General features: G+C 52.2%; 1 long non-coding RNA gene across 1 annotated transcript; it reads left to right on the top strand.

Annotated features, from left to right (window-relative positions):
* Nucleotides 1-3273: 3273 nt before the first annotated feature.
* LOC137561383 (uncharacterized) lies at nucleotides 3274-20990 on the top strand. The gene is made up of 3 exons (XR_011029995.1): nucleotides 3274-3330; nucleotides 3752-3909; nucleotides 20911-20990. It is a non-coding gene; the product is annotated as an uncharacterized lncRNA (long non-coding RNA).
* Nucleotides 20991-21346: the final 356 nt, after the last annotated feature.

Genomic DNA, 21346 nt, shown 5'->3' with positions numbered 1-21346 from the left:
CTCTATACTGGAGGCACCTACCTATCTAACCTATACTGAGTGCACCTACCTATCTAACCCATACTGGTTGCAACTATACAGCTACACTACTACACTATACTGCAGGCACCTACCTATCTAACCTATACTGTGGGCACTACTATCTAACCTATACTGGCACCTACCTATCTAGCCTATACTGCAGGCACCTACTTATCTAGCCTATACTGCAGGCACCTACCTATCTAGCCTATACTGCAGGCACCTACCTATCTAACCTATACTGGAGGCACCTACCTATCTAACCTATACTGGAGGCACCTACCTAGCTAACCTATTCTGCGGGCACCTACCTATCTAGCCTATACTGCAGGCACCTACCTATCTAGCCTATACTGCAGGCACCTACCTATCTAGCCTATACTGCAGGCACCTACCTATCTAACCTATACTGTAGGCACCTACCTATCTAACCTATACTGGAGGCACCTACCTAGCTAACCTATTCTGCGGGCACCTACCTATCTAGCCTATACTGCAGGCACCTACCTATCTAACCTATACTGCGGGCACCTACCTATCTAACCTATACTGCGGGCACCTACCTAGCTAACCTATACTGGAGGCACCTACCTATCTAACCTATACTGCGGGCACTTACCTATCTAACCTATACTGGAGGCACCTACCTATCTAAACTATACTGCGGGTACCTACCTATCTAGCCTATACTGGAGGCACCTACCTATCTAGCCTATACTGCGGGTACCTACCTATCTAACCTATACTGCAGGCACCTACCTATCTAGCCTATACTGCGGGCACCTACCTATCTAGCCTATACTGCAGGCACCTACCTATCTAACCTATACTGGAGGCACCTACCTATCTAACCTATACTGCAGGCACCTACCTATCTAGCCTATACTGCAGGCACCTACCTATCTAACCTATACTGGAGGCACCTACCTATCTAACCTATACTGGATGCACCTACCTAGCTAACCTATTCTGCGGGCACCTATACCTGGCTCCATGGGGGAAACGGGAGGCAATTTTTATACACTTGCCCTGGGTGAAATTTAGCCTAGAAACTGCCCTGGCCAGGTGCCCGGTCATACTGGCTTCTCAGTAGGGAAGATCACAGAATTAGAATACAGCCAAGTTTGGTCTGAATTTTGGAGATTTGAAGCTTGCAAGCTGTACGTGAATCTCAGACAGTTCAGAGCTATTGTTTCACTTGCAGAGAATGGGTCTGACTGTAAGGAAGAAAACTCACTACTTTTCCCATGATTGGTTATTATCAAATGATGAACACTTTCAATTACAGGTAGTTCCCAGTTAATGAACAAGATGGGGAGTGTAGGTTCGTTCATAACCTGAAACTGTTCTTAAGTCGGAACATTGTGCTATTTCTGCCCCCTGTACTTCTTCTGTGCCCCCCTGTGCCTCCAGTGCCCCCCCACTGTGCCATCTCTGTCCCCTCTGTACCCCCTTCCCCCCGTGTCACCACACCTCTGCCCTCTGTACCTGCTTATACAGGTTTAAAAGCCCTTTTTTCTTAGAATTTTTTTAAAATCTATTTTCTCAAAAAAGACAAGTCCGATTTGAAAAAAGAAAAGTTTTACTTGTTCCCATGGAAACACGGAATCCATGCCGTTTGTATCGGCGGGCCATTCGTAAGTTGGGCGTTTGTTAGTCGGGGACTACCTGTACACTTAAAAGAGTGAAATTATATGTATTTTGGATGTTATGTGTATTTTGGGTGATCCGCTGCCAGGTTTCACGTATTTTGGGGAACTACTTCCAGATTATGTGTATGTTGGGGGGAACTGCTGCTGCCACATTGTCTATTTTGGGGGAACCACTTCCATATTATCTGTATTTTGGAGGAACTTCTAACAGATTATGTGTCTTTTTAGTGAAATGCTGTCAGATTACATCTATTTTGGGGGGATACACTATGGCAGAGCTCAAACTTCCTCGGCAGACCTTTTACATCACTGCTAAGGTCATGTATATTTGGCCACACCCACGTTATGCTTGGCCACATCCATTTTTGGTGCTACGCGCGGCGCGGTTTTCCAAGTGTGTCCACTCACTTCTTTTCCCAGGACTAGACCCCTGGCCTAGTGGTAGGTTGCTGGTGATATTTAGATTCTAGCAGCTGGCTAGTGATATAGTAAGGGTTGAGAAGTAAGTGCCAGGCAGTAGCCGGTGCTGAAGAGCAGCAAGTGCCGTAGTGCAGCAATTACTAATGTGCCAAGGTCCAGTTTGTGCTAAGCTGCAGTGGCTGCACGTGTTGGCACTGGGTTCCATGCATGTGCTAGGGGTGGGTAAGCATGGGTGAAACAGTTAAAATTGGCATCTTGTGCTTCCCGAAATCTGAGAGCCGTCATCAGCCATAATGCAATATACCTTCACGGTGGCGACAAGTTTGCAATTTTGGCACTGGAGTTCAGCTCCAGTATAGAGTAACCTGTAGACAGAAAAAAGCAAATATGTGCACCACTTCCTGAAGCTTAGAAATGAGTTAGGTACATCACACAGGTTTAGACCATCCGTAACCGCGCACTACCGTAGGCTGTTTAGTTCAACAGTCACTTGGACGCGTGCTCCACATCAAAATGAAAAACATTCTTACTGCCAAGAAATAAAAGAGGAGCAAGCATGCAACTTCCGACCCCCAGATTTATTGCGACAATGTGACAGTGTCACTTTATAGCAGCATCATACAGTCAAATGCATGACGAGTGCAACAACGGTGTATCTCCAAACATTGCTTGTATCGCCTACATGTCCAGAGGCAGCAAGGTCATCGGTGTAGGAGGTGGGTGGTAGGCGCTAAGGTGGTGGAGCAACGTCACCATCCTAGCGCCCACCACCTACACCGATGACCTCGCTGCCCCTGGACATGTCACCGTTGTTGCACTTGTCATATATTAGACTGTTATGAATGGACACTGCCACATTGTCACAGTAAATCTGTGGGACGGAAGGTGCATTCTTGGTAGTAAGATCAGTATAGAATATCTGTGGCTTGTGGTGTGGGGAGTTCAGAGCTGCGCTTTTATCCGTAATAGATGCTTGGCTATAATATACCAAGTGCTGTAGGAAATAGCCTTATGAAGGGTCATCATGGGGTAACTTTATCCACAGGTAGATAGGGGAAATAAGACAAACAGCTACAGCTATTGGGGACATCTGAATAAGGTTAGAAGACCATGTGACACCAATGTCTCCTCAATACCCTTACATTGTATCCCTAATCCTCTGCGTTCTTTTTAGGCCACAATGATGAGGGTGATGATGAGGGTGGTGAGGAAGAGGAGGAGGATGACCCGGACTCTGGTAAGTTGATGTCACAAAGTGACCAGATGTCCTCACTGCTGGAGAAGATCCAGAGGAGGCTTATAATCTCGGGTCACATGCAAATTGTATGCAATTTGGAACTAGTAGGCCAACTTAAAAATGGCAGGTTGTTCATTAGGCTAGCCCAGTGATCTGCAAACCTGGCTCTCCAGCTGTTAAGGAACTACAAATCCCACAATGCATTGCAGGAGTCTGACAGCCACAGTCATGATTCATAAAGGCAAATGCATTGTGGGACTTGTAGTTCCTTAACAGCTGGAGAGCCTAGTTTGCAGATCACTAGCCAGATTCAAAGCTGCGCAGAATCTGCATCCAAGCTAGAATTAATATTCTCTCCTTCTATAGTCACCATGCCATGGGAAAGTCTCTTCTCTGATGCTCTGCCTCCTCTCTCCTGCAGGCGGAGATGAAACTTATTGTCCCGCTGGGTGGAAGCAGATAGACCAGAGGTGTTACTACTTCTCCGATCGCAGCAAGGTGCGGGTCGAGGCAGAGGAGGATTGCCACAATCGAGGAGCCAAGCTGGCCAAGCTCAGCAGCAGTGATAACATACCGAAGGTACCAGATGCAATTACTTGTAATATCACATGCCTGGAGTTAGGGGCTCTGTAATGTCTCATGATAGGAGATAGTGGTGATGTAACATCACATGCCGGGAGATAGTTGTGCTGTAATATCACATGTCGGGAGATAGTGGTGCTGTAATATCACATGCCGGGAGATAGTGCTGTTGTAATATCCCATGCCGGGAGATAGTGGTGCTGTAATATCACATGCCGGGAGATAGTGGTGCTGTAATATCAAATGCCAGGAGATAGTTGTGCTGTAATATCACATGCCGTGTGTGACAATCCAGCCCCGCGATCCCGTCGAGATCTGCTCCCGTTAGCGTACGCAGGAAGTACGGGTGCAGACGGACAACGAGACCGGTTGCTGGATCGTCAGAGGGAAGAAAGAAAAGGCGACAGAGTGTGCCAATCCCGTCTAATCTGCTCCCGTTAGCATATGCAGGAAGTACAGTGAACAGACTGATCATAAAGATTGGTCGCGCAGCTGCCGACAATATGTAATGGGACAAACATCCACCAATCCCGTATTACCAGGCAACTGTTGCCATGCAGGTCTCATGCACTAGAGACAGTAGTGGTGCTGTAATATCACATGACAGGAGATAATGGTGCTGTAATATCACATGACAGGAGATAGTGGTGCTGTAATATCACATGCCAGGAGATAGTGGTGCTGTAATATCACATGCCGGGAGATGGTGGTGCTGTAATATCACATGCCAGGAGATAGTGGTGCTGTAATATCACATGCCGGGAGATAGTGCTGCTGTAATATCACATGCCGGGAGAGTGTGGTGTTGTAATATCACATGCCAGGAGATAGTGGTGCTGTAATATCACATGCCGGGAAATAGTGCTGCTGTAATATCACATGCCGGGAGAGTGTGGTGTTGTAATATCACATGCCAGGAGATAGTGCTGCTGTAATATCACATGCCGGGAAATAGTGCTGCTGTAATATCACATGCCGGGAGATGGTGGTGCTGTAATATCACATGCCGGGAGATGGTGGTGCTGTAATATCACATGCCGGGAGATGGTGCTGCTGTAACATCACATGCCGGGAGAGTGTGGTGCTGTAATATCACATGCTGGGAGATAGTGCTGCTGTAATATCACATGCCAGGAGTAGTGTTGGGCGAACACCTAGAGGTTCGGGTTCGCGAACGTTCGCCGAACATCGCCGCGATGTTCGGGTGTTCGCGCCGAACTCCGAACATAATGGAAGTCAATAGGGACCCGAACTTTCGTGCTTTGTAAAGCTTCCTTACATGCTACATACCCCAAATTAGCAGGGTATGTGCACCTTAGGAGTGGGTACAAGAGGAAAAAAAATATTTGAAAAAGAGCTTATAGTTTTTGAGAAAATTGATTGTAAAGTTTCAAAGGAAAAACTGTCTTTTAAATGTGGAAAATGTCATGTTTCTTTGCACAGGTAACATGCTTTTTTTCGCCATGCAGTCATAAATGTAATACAGAGAAGAGGTTCCAGGAAAAGGGACCGGTAACGCTAACCCAGCACCAGCAGCAGCACACGTGATGGAACAGGAGGAGGCGCAGGAGGAGAAGGCCACGCTTTGTGAGACACAACAACCCAGGCCTTGCATGAGGACAAGAAGCGTGCGGATAGCATGCTTTGTACCGCCATGCAGTCATAAATGTAATAAAGATAAGTGGTTCAATAAACAGGGACCACGCGGCAACGCTAACCCAGCAGCAGCTGGCGTGATGGAACAGGAGGAGGCGCAGGAGGAGAAGGCCACGCTTTGTGAGACACAACAACCCAGGCCTTGCATGAGGACAAGAAGCGTGCGGATAGCATGCTTTGTACCGCCATGCAGTCATAAATGTAATAAAGATAAGTGGTTCAATAAACAGGGACCACGCGGCAACGCTAACCCAGCAGCAGCAGACGTGATGGAACAGGAGGAGGCGCAGGAGGAGAAGGCCACGCTTTGTGAGACACAACAACCCAGGCCTTGCATGAGGACAAAAAGCGTGCGGATATAGCAGCAATGCTTTTTGCCGCCATGCAGTCATAAATGTAATACAGATGAGAGGTTCAATAAACAGGGACCGGAAACGCTACACCATCCCAGATGTTCATTGGTCATGTTACTTGGTTGGGGTCCTGGAGAGTTGCGTAGTCATTTCCAATCCAGGATTGATTCATTTTAATTTGAGTCAGACGGTCTGCATTTTCTGTGGAGAGGCGGATACGCCGATCTGTGACGATGCCTGCGGCAGCACTGAAACAGCGTTCCGACATAACGCTGGCTGCCGGGCAAGCCAGCACCTCTATTGCGTACATTGCCAGTTCGTGCCAGGTGTCTAGCTTCGATACCCAATAGTTGAAGGGTGCAGATGGATTGTTCGACACAGCTACGTCATCTGACATGTAGTCCTTGACCATCTTCTCCAGGCGATCGGTGTTGGAGGTGGATCTGCACGCTTGCTGTTCAGTGGGCTGCTGCTGCATGGGTGTCAGAAAATGTTCCCACTCCAAGGACACTGCCGATACCATTCCCTTTTGGGCACTAGCTGCGGCTTGCTTTGTTTGCTGCCCTCCTGGTCGTCCTGGGTTTGCGGAAGTCAGTCTGTCGGCGTACAACTGGCTAGAGGAGGGGGAGGATGTCAATCTCCTCTCTAAAGTCTCCACAAGGGCCTGCTGGTATTCTTCCATTTTGACCTGTCTGACTCTTTCTTCAAGCAGTTTTGGAACATTGTGTTTGTACCGTGGATCCAGAAGGGTATAAACCCAGTAATTGGTGTTGTCCAGAATGCGCACAATGCGTGGGTCACGTTCAATGCAGTCTAGCATGAATTGAGCCATGTGTGCCAGAGTCCTACCAGAATCCTCATCATCCTCTTGTGAGCGTTGTGATAGTTGTTGTGATGTATCATAGTCGTCACCTTCCTCCTGGTCTGCTTCTGCTGACCATTCGCGCTGAATTGTGGAAGTCCAACGTGCACCGCTCTGGCCCTCGTCAGTGGTGGCATGAAATTCCTGCTCCAACTCCAGCTGTTCCTCCTCCTCTTCTTCGTCATAGCTGCTGGGGCCAGCGTTCCCTGAGGCGGATGGCCTGATGTTGGTACCATCACGCTGATCGTTTTCTCCTTCAGATTCCCCCAGTTGCATCATGACAGCTGTTTCCTTGATTTTCAACATTGACCTCTTCAGTAAACACAGCAGTGGTATGGTAATGCTGACTGAAGAGTTGTCACTGCTCACAAGCAACGTGGATTGCTCAAAATTTTGGAGGACTTGGCAGAGGTCCAACATGTTGGCCCAATCGGATCCACAGAAGCTTGGCAGCTGTCCGGATGCGCCTCGGTACTGCGCCGTCATGTACTGGACCACTGCACTCTTCTGCTCGCAAAAGCGGGCTAGCATGTGCAGCGTAGAATTCCAGCGCGTAGGGACATCACACAGCAAGCGATGGTGGGGGAGATTGAAGCGCTCCTGCATTTTGGAGAGTGTCCCCGAAGCAGTACTGGAATTTCTACAATGTTTGGCCACTCGACGCACCTTCAACAGAAGATCGGCCATGCCTGGGTATGTCCTCAGGAACCGCTGAACTACTAGGTTCATCACGTGCGCCAGGCAAGGGATGTGTGTCAGCTTAGCCAACCTTAAAGTGCGAATGAGATTACTCCCATTATCACACACAACCATGCCCGGTTTCAGGTCCAGCGGTGCCAGCCACAAATCCGTCTGTTCCTTTATTCCCTTCCAAATTTCCTCCCCTGTGTGCTGCTTATCCCCAAGGCAGATCAGCTTCAGCAACGCTTGCTGACGCATGCCAACAGCTGTGCTGCACTGCTTCCACGATCCTACTGCTGCTGGGTTAGTGTTTCCGGATGAGGTACAGCTTTGAGATGCGTTGGAGGAGAAGGAGTCAGAGAGGTAGGTGCTGCTGTTGTTATCCAGTGGGAGGGACGGCGGTGCAGCTGTTTGCGGCGTGGGCAACACCCGCGCCGTAGCAGGTGAGGAATCGCTGCCAGGCTCCACAAGGTTCACCCAGTGCGCGGTAAGGGAGATGTATCGACCCTGGCCGAACGCACTCGTCCAGGTGTCAGTGGTGAGGTGAACCTTGCAGGCAACGGCATTCTTCAAGCTTCGGGTTATTTTGCTGACCACGTGCTCATGCAACTCAGGCACTGCAGAGCACGCAAAGTGGTAGCGGCTGGGAACCACGTAACGTGGGATGGCCACTGACATCATGCCCTTGAAGCTGTTTGTCTCCACCCCTCGATATGGCAGCATTTCGCAGGCCAGAAGCTTGGCTATGCTGGCTGTTACTGCCACGGCCCGGGGGTCATTTGCTGGCAATTTCCTCTTGCGCTCAAACATCTCCGACACAGACAACTGAACCGTAGCGCTGCACACGGAAGGGCTGTTGGTTGTTGTGTTTGATGAACACTGGGAGACCTCAAGAGCACTACTCCGGAAAGTGACAGTGTCAGCGTCGTCTGATGTTTGTGAATGTTGTGAACCACGCAATGGCTGGGCTACTGCTGCTGCTGAGGCGGGTCTGGTGGTGAGTCTGGTGAACCCAATGGAGGCAGTGTTGCTGGTACCCTGTCCTGCCGTGTTTGCCCAAAGAGTGGGATGTTTGGATAGCATGTGGCGGCTCATGCTGGTGGTGGAGAGGTTGTTAATACTTTTCCCCCTGCTCAGGCGGGTCTTGCACACCTTGCAAATCGCCATGGTAACATCCTCAGTGCAGTCTTCAAAGAAAGCCCAGACTTTGGAGCACCTGCCTTGCTGGCGATTTCTGTTTGCTCCTCTTTTGCCTCTCACTTGAACTTCCACGCTTGTGGTGCCTGAAATTGCGCGCTGCCTACCTTGTGGCACAAGGCGAACTCGTGCAGCAGTGGGTTCTTCAACAGACTCATCTGTGCTGCTGCTACAACGGCGATGTTCTCGTTCACAAACAAAATCTGGGTCTCTGTCCACATTGTCCATACCCTCCTCTTCCATCTCCTCATACTCGTCATATGTCATTGTGGGGGGCCGCCGCCGTGGAGTAGAGCTCCCCAGAACAACCTCTGCGCAGCTCACTCCAACGTCGTCTTCCAGATCTTGTTGGCCGACCTCCTGCAATTGCAACCCCTCCTGCCCAACTTGCTCTGGGATTTGGGTTTCCGAGTCCTCCTCGGACTCGCCTTGTATTTCAGTGCGCGGTGCATTTCCCACAGTTAATGGTTGTGAATCCGGGCACAACATTTCTGGCTGTTCCTCCATTGACCTTTGAAAGGTGGAAGTTTGTTGGGCTGGGAATAGCTCCTGCGAATGCCCCATTGTGTCCTGAGGTAATTCATCGGACTGGTTATCTGGCAGTTGTGTGCGTGGTGTCGCTGCCGGTTGTGTCAGCTTTGTGCCCACTGGCTCCTTGTAACTGGCTGAGGACTCGGACCTCATGCGTGATGTGCTGGTGCTGCTTAACCCACTGCTGGACGCTTGAGAGGTCATCCAAGTAATTATCTGGTCCTGTTCTTTTGGATTTGTGAGGGTTGTTGTCCTGGACAACATGGGCGGTATTGAGTGGGTTTTCTTGGGTGCTCCCCTGTGGCCTGTACGTGAACCGTCAGGGGAAACACCTCTTCCCTTGCCCCTCCCTCTTTCACCGGATTTCTTCCTCATTTCACTTATCCTTACAGTACACGCTGACTGGCAGCAGTACAGTGGCAGTACAGAAATGCTATACAGTACCACTATTCCCAGCAACGACACAGAGCACAATGCTATACAGTGGCGGGTGAGCGGTGTACCACTATTCCCAGCAGCGACACAGAGCACAATGCTATACAATGGCGGGTGAGCGGTGTACCACTATTCCCAGCAGCGACACAGAGCACAATGCTATACAGTGGCGGGTGAGCGGTGTACCACTATTCCCAGCAGCGACACAGAGCACAATGCTATACAGTGGCGGGTGAGCGGTGTACTACTATTCCCAGAAGACACAGAGTGGCAGTAAACAGAATGCTATATAGTGTGGCTGAGCGAGGTACACAGAGTGGCAGTAAACAGAATGCTATATAGTGTGGCTGAGCGAGCAGTGTACTACTATTCCCAGCAGACACAGAACAGTAAACAGAATGCTATATAGTGTGGCTGAGCGAGGTACACAGAGTGGCAGTAAACAGAATGCTATATAGTGTGGCTGAGCGAGTGGTGTACTACTATTCCCAGCAGACACAGAACAGTAAACAGAATGCTATATAGTGTGGCTGAGCGGTGTACCACTATTCCCAGCAGCGACACACAGCACAATGCTATACAGTGGCGGGTGAGCGGTGTACTACTATTCCCAGAAGACACAGAGTGGCAGTAAACAGAATGCTATATAGTGTGGCTGAGCGAGGTACACAGAGTGGCAGTAAACAGAATGCTATATAGTGTGGCTGAGCGAGCGGTGTACTACTATTCCCAGCAGACACAGAACAGTAAACAGAATGCTATATAGTGTGGCTGAGCGAGGTACACAGAGTGGCAGTAAACAGAATGCTGAGCGAGCGGTGTACTACTATTCCCAGCAGCGACACAATGACTGGGGGGACCCTGGCTAGCGTGGCTGGAGCGCGAACTACCCTGCCTGCCTACCCAAAGCTAAACCCACAGACAAATGGCGGAAATATGACGTGGTTCGGGTATTTATTTACCCGAACCACGTGACAGTTCGGCCAATCAGAGCGCGTTCGGGTCCGAACCACGTGACCCGTTCGGCCAATCACAGCGCTAGCCGAACATTCGGGGAACGTTCGGCCATGCGCTCTTAGTTCGGCCATGCGGCCGAACGGTTTGGCCGAACACCATCAGGTGTTCGGCCGAACTCGAACATCACCCGAACAGGGTGATGTTCTGCAGAACCCGAACAGTGGCGAACACTGTTTGCCCAACACTAGCCAGGAGATAGTGGTGCTGTAATATCACATGCCGGGAGATAGTGGTGATGTAATATTACATGTCAGGAGATAGTGCTGCTGTAATTACACATGCCAGGAGATAGTGGTGCTGTAATATTGCATATCAGGAGATAGTCGTGCTGTAATATCACATGCCAGGGGATAGTGCTGCTGTAATATCACATGCCAGGAGATAGGGGTGCTGTAACATCTCATGCTAGCAAATAGTGGTACTGTAATATCACATGCCAGGAGATAGTGGTGCTGTAATATCACATGCCAGGAGATAGGGGTGCTGTAATGTCTCCTGCTAGGAAATAGTGGTGCTGTAATATCACATGCCAGCAGATGGGGTGCTGTAATATCACATGCCAGGAGATGGGGTGCTGTAATATCACATGCCAGGAGATGGGGGTGCTGTAATATCACATGCCAGGAGATAGGGGTGCTGTAATATCACATGCCAGGAGATAGGGGTGCTGTAATATCACATGCCAGGAGATAGGGGCGCTGTAACGTCTCCTGCTAGGAAACAGTGGTACTGTAATATCACATGCCAGGAGATGGGGTGCTGTAATATCACATGCCAGGAGATGGAGCGCTGTAATATCACATGCCAGGAGATGGGGTGCTGTAATATCACATGCCAGGAGATGGGGTGCTGTAATATCACATGCCAGGAGATGGGGCGCTGTAATATCACATGCCAGGAGATGGGGTGCTGTAATATCACATGCCAGGAGATGGGGGTGCTGTAATATCACATGCCAGGAGATAGGGGTGCTGTAATATCACATGCCAGGAGATAGGGGTGCTGTAATATCACATGCCAGGAGATAGGGGTGCTGTAATATCACATGCCAGGAGATAGGGGCGCTGTAACGTCTCCTGCTAGGAAACAGTGGTACTGTAATATCACATGCCAGGAGATGGGGTGCTGTAATATCACATGCCAGGAGATGGAGCGCTGTAATATCACATGCCAGGAGATGGGGTGCTGTAATATCACATGCCAGGAGATAGGGGGCTGTAATATCACATGCCAGGAGATGGGGTGCTGTAATATCACATGCCAGGAGATAGGGGGCTGTAATATCACATGCCAGGAGATAGGGGTGCTGTAATATCACTAACCAGGAGATAGGGGTGCTGTAATATCACATGCCAGGAGATAGGGGTGCTGTAATATCACATGCCAGGAGATGGGACAGATGGGACAGAAGTCTCCAGGGTATCAGACATTCGTTTCCTTGGCACAACCATCTCCTAGAACCTAAAATGGGGGCAGAAAACTACCAAGATCCAGAGGAGGGCACAGCAGAGGTTTCTTTCTTTCTGAGCACGTCCTTAGTGGCTGCAGCTCTTGAGCACCTTGAGTCCAACAGATGAAAAGCTCTACACAAATGTTGGGACTATTATTATGAACCCATCCCCTCAAAACAGTGTGGCCACCCTGACTCCACCCTTGCCCCATAACAGTGTGGCCACCCTGACTCCACCCTTGCCCCATAACAGTGTGGCCACCCTGACTCCACCCTTGCCCCATAACAGTGTGGCCACCCTGACTCCACCCTTGCCCCATAACAGTGTGGCCACCCTGACTCCACCCTTGCCCCATAACAGTGTGGCCACCCTGACTCCACCCTTGCCCCATAACAGTGTGGCCACCCTGACTCCACCCTTGCCCCATAACAGTGTGGCCACCCTGACTCCACCCTTGCCCCATAACAGTGTGGCCACCCTGACTCCACCCATCCATCCTATAACAATGTGGGCACCGTGATTCCATCCTTAACCCCAAACAGTGTGGCCACCAGGACTCCACCCATCTCCCTATAATTGTGTGGTTACCATGACTCCACTCTTGCCCCTATAGCAGTATGGTCACCATGACTCCACCTCATCACCTCATAACAATGTGGCCTCCATGACTGATACCAAAGCTTCCTAACTTATGCCTGCACAACTACAGATATCTGGTTCCCCGTGTTTTATAGCTGAAACAGGATCCACACAAAGTCTATGAATGCAGCTGTATTTAAATCTATTGTGCTGCTGAGAGGTTGCTGATACTTACAGCTATCATGTCCTGCGCAGAATGGCACAAGCCAACAACAAGCAAACACACATCTAGCCAGGGCCGGGCCGAGGCATAGGCTGGAGAGGCTCCAGCCTCAGGGCGCAGTGTAGGAGGGGGCGCACAAATTCATTCAGCTGTCATTCCTAATTGTGTTTGAAGCAGAAAGAAATAAGAAAAGGTGATACATAGCAGTGACTGCAAGCCAGATAACTAGATATTGAGGTGTTGGGGAGGTTGTGGGCCCTGTGGCCCTCTTAGTCTAATAGCAATCAGTGTGTGACGGCTCGAGTGGCAGGGATGGAGGAGGGGCCTCTTAGTCTAATAGCAATCAGTGTGTGACAGCTGAGGTGGGAGGGATGGGGAGGGGCCTCTTAGTGTAATAGCAATCAGTGTGTGACGGCTGGTGTGGGAGGAATGGAGGGGCCTCTTAGTGTAATAGCAATCAGTGTGTGACAGATAGGGTGGGAGGGATGGAGGAGGGGCCTCTTAGTGTAATAGCAATCAGTGTGTGACGGCTGGGGTGGGAGGGATGGGGAGGGGCCTCTTAGTGTAATAGCAATCAGTGTGTGACGGCTGGGGTGGCAGGGATGGAGGAGGGGCCTCTTAGTCTAATAGCAATCAGTGTGTGACGGCTGGGGTGGGAGGGATGGAGGAGAGGCCTCTTAGTCTAATAGCAATCAGTGTGTGACAGCTGGGGTGGGAGGGATGGAGGAGGGGCCTCTTAGTGTAATAGCAATCAGTGTGTGACGGCTGGGGTGGGAGGGATGGAGGAGGGGCCTCTTAGTGTAATAGCAATCAGTGTGTGACAGCTGGGGTGGGAGGGATGGGGGAGGGGCCTCTTAGTGTAATAGCAATCAGTGTGTGATGGCTGGGGTGGCAGGGATGGAGGAGGGGCCTCTTAGTCTAATAGCAATCCGTGTGTGACAGCTGGGGTGGCAGGGATGGAGGAGGGGCCTCTTAGTGTAATAGCAATCAGTGTGTGACAGATGGGGTGGGAGGGATGGGGAGGGGCCTCTTAGTGTAATAGCAATCAGTGTGTGATGGCTGGGGTGGCAGGGATGGAGGGGCCTCTTAGTGTAATAGCAATCAGTGTGTGATGGCTGGGGTGGGAGGGATGGGGAGAGGCCTCTTAGTGTAATAGCAATCAGTATGTGACGGCTGGAGTGGGAGGGATGGGGGAGGGGCCTCTTAGTGTAATAGCAATCAGTGTGTGATGGCTGGGGTGGCAGGGATGGAGGGGCCTCTTAGTGTAATAGCAATCAGTGTGTGACAGCTGTGGTGGGAGGGATGGAGGGGCCTCTTAGTGTAATAGCAATCAGTGTGTGATGGCTGGGGTGGCAGGGATGGAGGGGCCTCTTAGTGTAATAGCAATCAGTGTGTGACGGCTGGGGTGGCAGGGATGGAGGGGCCTCTTAGTGTAATAGCAATCAGTGTGTGACGGCTGGGGTGGGAGGGATGGGGGAGCCTCTTAGTGTAATAACAATCAGTGTGTGACGGCTGGGGTGGGAGGGATGGAGGAGGGGCCTCTTAGTGTAATAGCAATCAGTGTGTGACGGCTGGGGTGGGAGGGATGGAGGGGCCTCTTAGTGTAATAGCAATCAGTGTGTGACGGCTGGGGTGGGAGGGATGGGGGAGGGGCCTCTTAGTGTAATAGCAATTAGTGTGTGACGGCTGGGGAGGGATGGGGAGGGGCCTCTTAGTGTAATAGCAATCAGTGTGTGACGGCTGGGGTGGGAGGGATGGGGAGGGGCCTCTTAGTGTAATAGCAATCAGTGTGTGACGGCTGGGGTAGGAGGGATGGGGAGGGGCCTCTTAGTGTAATAGCAATCAGTGTGTGACGGCTGGGGTGGGAGGGATGGAGGAGGGCCCTCTTAGTGTAATAGCAATCAGTGTGTAACGGCTGGGGTGGGAGGAATGGAGGGGCCTCTTAGTGTAATAGCAATCAGTGTGTGACGGCTCAGGTGGGAGGGATGGAGGGGCCTCTTAGTGTAATAGCAATCAGTGTGTGACGGCTGGGGTGGCAGGGATGGAGGGGCCTCTTAGTGTAATAGCAATCAGTGTGTGACGGCTGGGGTGGGAGGAATGGAGGGGCCTCTTAGTGTAATAGCAATCAGTGTGTGACGGCTCAGGTGGGAGGGATGGAGGGGCCTCTTAGTGTAATAGCAATCAGTGTGTGACGGCTGGGGTGGCAGGGATGGAGGGGCCTCTTAGTGTAATAGCAATCAGTGTGTGACGGCTGGGGTGGCAGGGATGGAGGGGCCTCTTAGTGTAATAGCAATCAGTGTGTGACGGCTGGGGTGGCAGGGATGGAGGGGCACACTTTATTGTCTTAGCTTTGGGTGCTGGAGGACCAGTGTGTGCCGTGTGTGACGGCTGGGGTGGCAGGGATGGAGGAGGGGCCTCTTAGTGTAATAGCAATCAGTGTGTGACGGCTGGGGTGGCAGGGATGGAGGGGCCTCTTAGTGTAATAGCAATCAGTGTGTGACGGCTGGGGTGGCAGGGATGGAGGGGCACACTTTATTGTCTTAGCTTTGGGTGCTGGAGGACCTTGTCCCGGCTCTGCATCTAGCAGTGGAGTTAGGCCTCTTTTCCACAAACTGTTCAGCTCTGTGCTCAGCAAGCAGTTGCTAGGCAGCAGTGAGCAGTTGCTAGGCAGCAGTGAGCAGTTACCAGGCAGCAGTGAGCAGTTATGAGAGTTTGAGAGGCATTTCACTGCCTAGAAACAGTTTGTGGAAAAGAGGCCTTACAGAGTTACAGAGACAGGAGTTCAATTATCTATACTCAGAGCCGGGAGTGACTCCCAAATGGATGTAAATTGTTCACAGAAAGTAAAAAAAAAAAAAAAAAAAAGAAGCACATGAATATTTCAAAAAGAGCACATGCACAAATTAATGTAAGCAAATAAAATTAACAAGAATAAAAAAAATGGATTTACGATCGGAGGTGCTCAGATACCCACAATCACGTATTCTCCGGGCACTCCGGTTTCCTCCCACATTCCAAAAACATACAGATAAGTTAATTGGCTCCCCCTAAAAAAAATTGGCCCTAGACTACAATACTTACACTACATAATATAGACATCTGGCAATGGTGGGGATTAGATTGTGAGCTCCTTTGAGGGACAGTTAGTGAAAAGATATATATATACACATTGTACAGCGCTGCGTAATATGTCGGCGCTATATAAATACTAAATAATAATAATAATAATAATCACGAATTTGACTCCGCCGAATTGACTCGTGATCATGAATAGAAACGGATATCCAACTAAAGTGGAGGTTTTGAGTCGAATAACCGCTTGTAATTATCAATCACGAGTCGTGATTTGTGATTATAAAACCCGCCAACATTAGTGGTTAATAGCAAAGCCCCCTTACATGCCAGAAACACCAAATCTGCCGGATGTGTTAAGAAAACAGTGGGAACAAGAGGGGAAAAAAATTCAAAACGATCTTACAGTATGGAGAAAATCAATTTTAACGTTTTAAAGGAAAAAGTATACATTTAAATGCAGTAAATGATCAGTGTAGTCATTGATTTACCCCATTTAAATGTATATTTTTTTCCTTTGAAACTTAAAAATCAATTCTCATTTTTTTCCTCTTGTTCCCTCTTTTCTTCTTAACATATCTGGCAAATTTGGTGTTTCTAGCATAGGTTTGATATTAACCACTAAAGTCGGTGGGTTTTTAATAACGAATACCGACTAGCAACCACGAGTGCATTCATGAGCGAGAGCCGATCACTAATGCCGATTACGACCTCGTGATCGCAAAAAACGTCCCGTGATCACGAGTTACAAGTGGGAATTGGAATTGCATGCAGTGTAAAAGAGGCCTTAATCAGACATGCACTTTGACACATGGCCACCGCTGCACCTTTCCAGCAGATGCAGGATGCCTCAGCCATGATCACAATGCCAGAGGCGCTGGCGCGCATGCACTGCAGGATGCCTCAGCCATGATCACAATGCCAGAGGCGCTGGCGCGCATGCACTGCAGGATGCCTCAGCCATGATCACAATGCCAGAGGCGCTGGCGCGCATGCACTGCAGGATGCCTCAGCCATGAGCACAGTGCCAGAGGCGCTGGCGCGCATGCACTGCAGGATGCCTCAGCCATGAGCACAATGCCAGAGACGCTGGCGCACATGCGCTGCAGGATGCCTCAGCCATGAGCACAATGTCAGAGACGCTGGCGCGCATGCACTGCAGGATGCCTCAGCCATGATCACAATGCCAGAGACACTGGTGCACATGCGCTGCAGGATGCCTCAGCCATGATCGCAGTGCCAGAGGCGCTGGTGCGCATGCACTGCAGGATGCCTCAGCCATGAGCACAGTGCCAGAAACGCTGGCGCACATGCACTGCAGGATGCCTCAGCCATGAGCACAATGCCAGAGACACTGGCGCGCATGCACTGCAGGATGCCTCAGCCATGAGCACAGTGCCAGAAACGCTGGCGCACATGCACTGCAGGATGCCTCAGCCATGATCACAATGCCAGAGGCGCTGGCGCGCATGCACTGCAGGATGCCTCAGCCATGAGCACAATGCCAGAGGCGCTGGCGCGCATGCACTGCAGGATGCCTCAGCCATGAGCACAATGCCAGAGACACTGGCGCGCATGCACTGCAGGATGCCTCAGCCATGAGCACAGTGCCAGAAACGCTGGCGCACATGCACTGCAGGATGCCTCAGCCATGATCACAATGCCAGAGGCGCTGGCGCGCATGCACTGCAGGATGCCTCAGCCATGATCACAATGCCAGAGGCGCTGGCGCGCATGCACTGCAGGATGCCTCAGCCATGATCACAATGCCAGAGGCGCTGGCGCGCATGCACTGCAGGATGCCTCAGCCATGATCACAATGCCAGAGGCGCTGGCGCGCATGCACTGCAGGATGCCTCAGCCATGAGCACAATGCCAGAGGCGCTGGCGCGCATGCACTGCAGGATGCCTCAGCCATGAGCACAGTGCCAGAGGCGCTGGCGCGCATGCACTGCAGGATGCCTCAGCCATGAGCACAGTGCCAGAAACGCTGGCGCACATGCACTGCAGGATGCCTCAGCCATGATCACAATGCCAGAGGCGCTGGCGCGCATGCACTGCAGGATGCCTCAGCCATGATCACAATGCCAGAGGCGCTGGCGCGCATGCACTGCAGGATGCCTCAGCCATGAGCACAGTGCCAGAGGCGCTGGCGCGCATGCACTGCAGGATGCCTCAGCCATGATCACAATGCCAGAGGCGCTGGCGCGCATGCACTGCAGGATGCCTCAGCCATGAGCACAGTGCCAGAAACGCTGGCGCACATGCACTGCAGGATGCCTCAGCCATGATCACAATGCCAGAGGCGCTGGCGCGCATGCACTGCAGGATGCCTCAGCCATGATCACAATGCCAGAGGCGCTGGCGCGCATGCACTGCAGGATGCCTCAGCCATGAGCACAGTGCCAGAGGCGCTGGCGCGCATGCACTGCAGGATGCCTCAGCCATGAGCACAGTGCCAGAAACGCTGGCGCACATGCACTGCAGGATGCCTCAGCCATGAGCACAATGCCAGAGGCGCTGGCGCACATGCACTGCAGGATGCCTCAGCCATGAGCACAATGCCAGAGGCGCTGGCGCGCATGCACTGCAGGATGCCTCAGCCATGAGCACAATCCCAGAGGCGCTGGCGCGCATGCACTGCAGGATGCCTCAGCCATGATCACAATGCCAGAGGCGCTGGCGCGCATGCACTGCAGGATGCCTCAGCCATGAGCACAATGCCAGAGGCGCTGGCGCGCATGCACTGCAGGATGCCTCAGCCATGAGCACAGTGCCAGAGGCGCTGGCGCGCATGCACTGCAGGATGCCTCAGCCATGAGCACAGTGCCAGAAACGCTGGTGCACATGCACTGCAGGATGCCTCAGCCATGAGCACAATGCCAGAGGCGCTGGCGCGCATGCACTGCAGGATGCCTCAGCCATGAGCACAATGCCAGAGGCGCTGGCGCGCATGCACTGCAGGATGCCTCAGCCATGAGCACAATGCCAGAGGCGCTGGCGCGCATGCACTGCAGGATGCCTCAGCCATGAGCACAATCCCAGAGGCGCTGGCGCGCATGCACTGCAGGATGCCTCAGCCATGAGCACAATCCCAGAGGCACTGGCGCGCATATACTGCAGGATGCCTCAGCCATGAGCACAGTGCCAGAAACGCTGGCGCACATGCACTGCAGGATGCCTCAGCCATGAGCACAATCCCAGAGGCGCTGGCGCGCATGCACTGCAGGATGCCTCAGCCATGAGCACAATCCCAGAGGCGCTGGCGCGCATGCACTGCAGGATGCCTCAGCCATGAGCACAATGCCAGAGGCGCTGGCGCGCATGCACTGCAGGATGCCTCAGCCATGAGCACAATGCCAGAGGCGCTGGCGCGCATGCACTGCAGGATGCCTCAGCCATGAGCACAATCCCAGAGGCGCTGGCGCGCATGCACTGCAGGATGCCTCAGCCATGAGCACAATCCCAGAGGCGCTGGCGCGCATGCACTGCAGGATGCCTCAGCCATGAGCACAATCCCAGAGGCGCTGGCGCGCATGCACTGCAGGATGCCTCAGCCATGAGCACAATGCCAGAGGCGCTGGCGCGCATGCACTGCAGGATGCCTCAGCCATGAGCACAATCCCAGAGGCACTGGCACGCATGCACTGCAGGATGCCTCAGCCATGAGCACAATCCCAGAGGCTCTGGCGCGCATGCGCTGCAGGATGCCTCAGCCATGAGCACAATGCCAGAGGCGCTGGCGCGCATGCACTGCAGGATGCCTCAGCCATGAGCACAATCCCAGAGGCGCTGGCGCGCATGCACTGCAGGATGCCTCAGCCATGAGCACAGTGCCATAAATGCTGGCGCGCATGCGCTGCAGGATGCCTCAGCCATGATCACAGTGCCAGAGACGCTGGTGCGCATGCGCTGCAGGATGCCTCAGCCATGATCACAGTGTCATAAAAGCTGGCGCGCATGCACTGCTGGATGCCTCAGCCTTGAGCACAATGCCAGAGACACTGGCGCACATGCGCTGCAGGATGCCTCAGCCATGATCACAATGCCAGAGACACTGGCGCACATGCGCTGCAGGATGCCTCAGCCATGATCACAGTGCCGGAGATGCTGGCGCGCATGTCTCAGCCATGATCGCAGTGCCTCAGACGCTGGCGCGCATGCGTTGCAGGATGCCTCAGCCATGATCGCAGTGCCTCAGACGCTGGCGCACATGCGCTGCAGGATGCCTCAGCCATGATCGCAGGCCTCAGACGCTGGCGCACATGCGCTGCAGGATGCCTCAGCCATGATCGCAGTGCCTCAGACGCTGGCACGCATGCGCTGCAGGATGCCTCAGCCATGATCGCAGTGCCTCAGACGCAGGCGCGCATGCCTCAGCCATGATCGCAGTGCCTCAGACGCTGGCACACATGCGCTGCAGGATGCCTCAGCCATGATCGCAGTGCCTCAGACGCTGGCGCACATGCGCTGCAGGATGCCTCAGCCATGATCGCAGTGCCTCAGACGCTGGCACGCATGCGCTGCAGGATGCCTCAGCCATGATCGCAGTGCCTCAGACGCAGGCGCGCATGCCTCAGCCATGATCGCAGTGCCTCAGACGCTGGCACACATGCGCTGCAGGATGCCTCAGCCATGATCGCAGGCCTCAGACGCTGGCGCACATGCGCTGCAGGATGCCTCAGCCATGATCGCAGTGCCTCAGACGCTGGCGCACATGTGCTGCAGGATGCCTCAGCCATGATCGCAGTGCCTCAGACGCTGGCACGCATGCGCTGCAGGATGCCTCAGCCATGATCGCAGTGCCTCAGACGCAGGCGCGCATGCCTCAGCCATGATCGCAGTGCCTCAGACGCTGGCGCACATGCGCTGCAGGATGCATGCACACGCAGGACTCTGACACACGGCAGTACCATAAAGTTTTCTTATTTTACTTTCCAGGAGTTGATTAGGAAGGATGGCGGGAGTTTTTGGATTGGTTTGAAGAAGGAAGATGGTGGTTGGAAATGGCCTGATGGAACCAAACCGTGAGTAATATAAATTTGTTTATACTAGTTTTCTGCCTTACTTTGTGTGTACTGACAACTCATTGCAGCAGTCCAGTCTGCAGCTATGATATCAGAGAGCCCCCATGGTGCTAACACCATTTGGCCCCTCCCTTTGCTGGTGATAGAAGAGGCAAAGCTGTAATAGCCTCAGACTTCCGCTAAGCATTTTTAGCAAGAGAAGGGTGTGGTTATGATGGGGGGGGGGGGGGGCGCTGTTGGGGTTTGGCAAAGCAGTAGTAATCTGGGGGTTCCACGGATGAAACACAAGGGATTGAAGTCATGACATAGGTGGCTTGGCTCCAGGACCTATATGGGCTGTATGGTGGGGG

This window comes from Hyperolius riggenbachi, chromosome 1, assembly GCF_040937935.1.
Source record: "Hyperolius riggenbachi isolate aHypRig1 chromosome 1, aHypRig1.pri, whole genome shotgun sequence".
Lineage (NCBI taxonomy): Eukaryota > Metazoa > Chordata > Amphibia > Anura > Hyperoliidae > Hyperolius > Hyperolius riggenbachi.
Note: the sequence above shows the minus strand (reverse complement) of the source record. Positions and strands in the feature narration are given on the sequence as shown.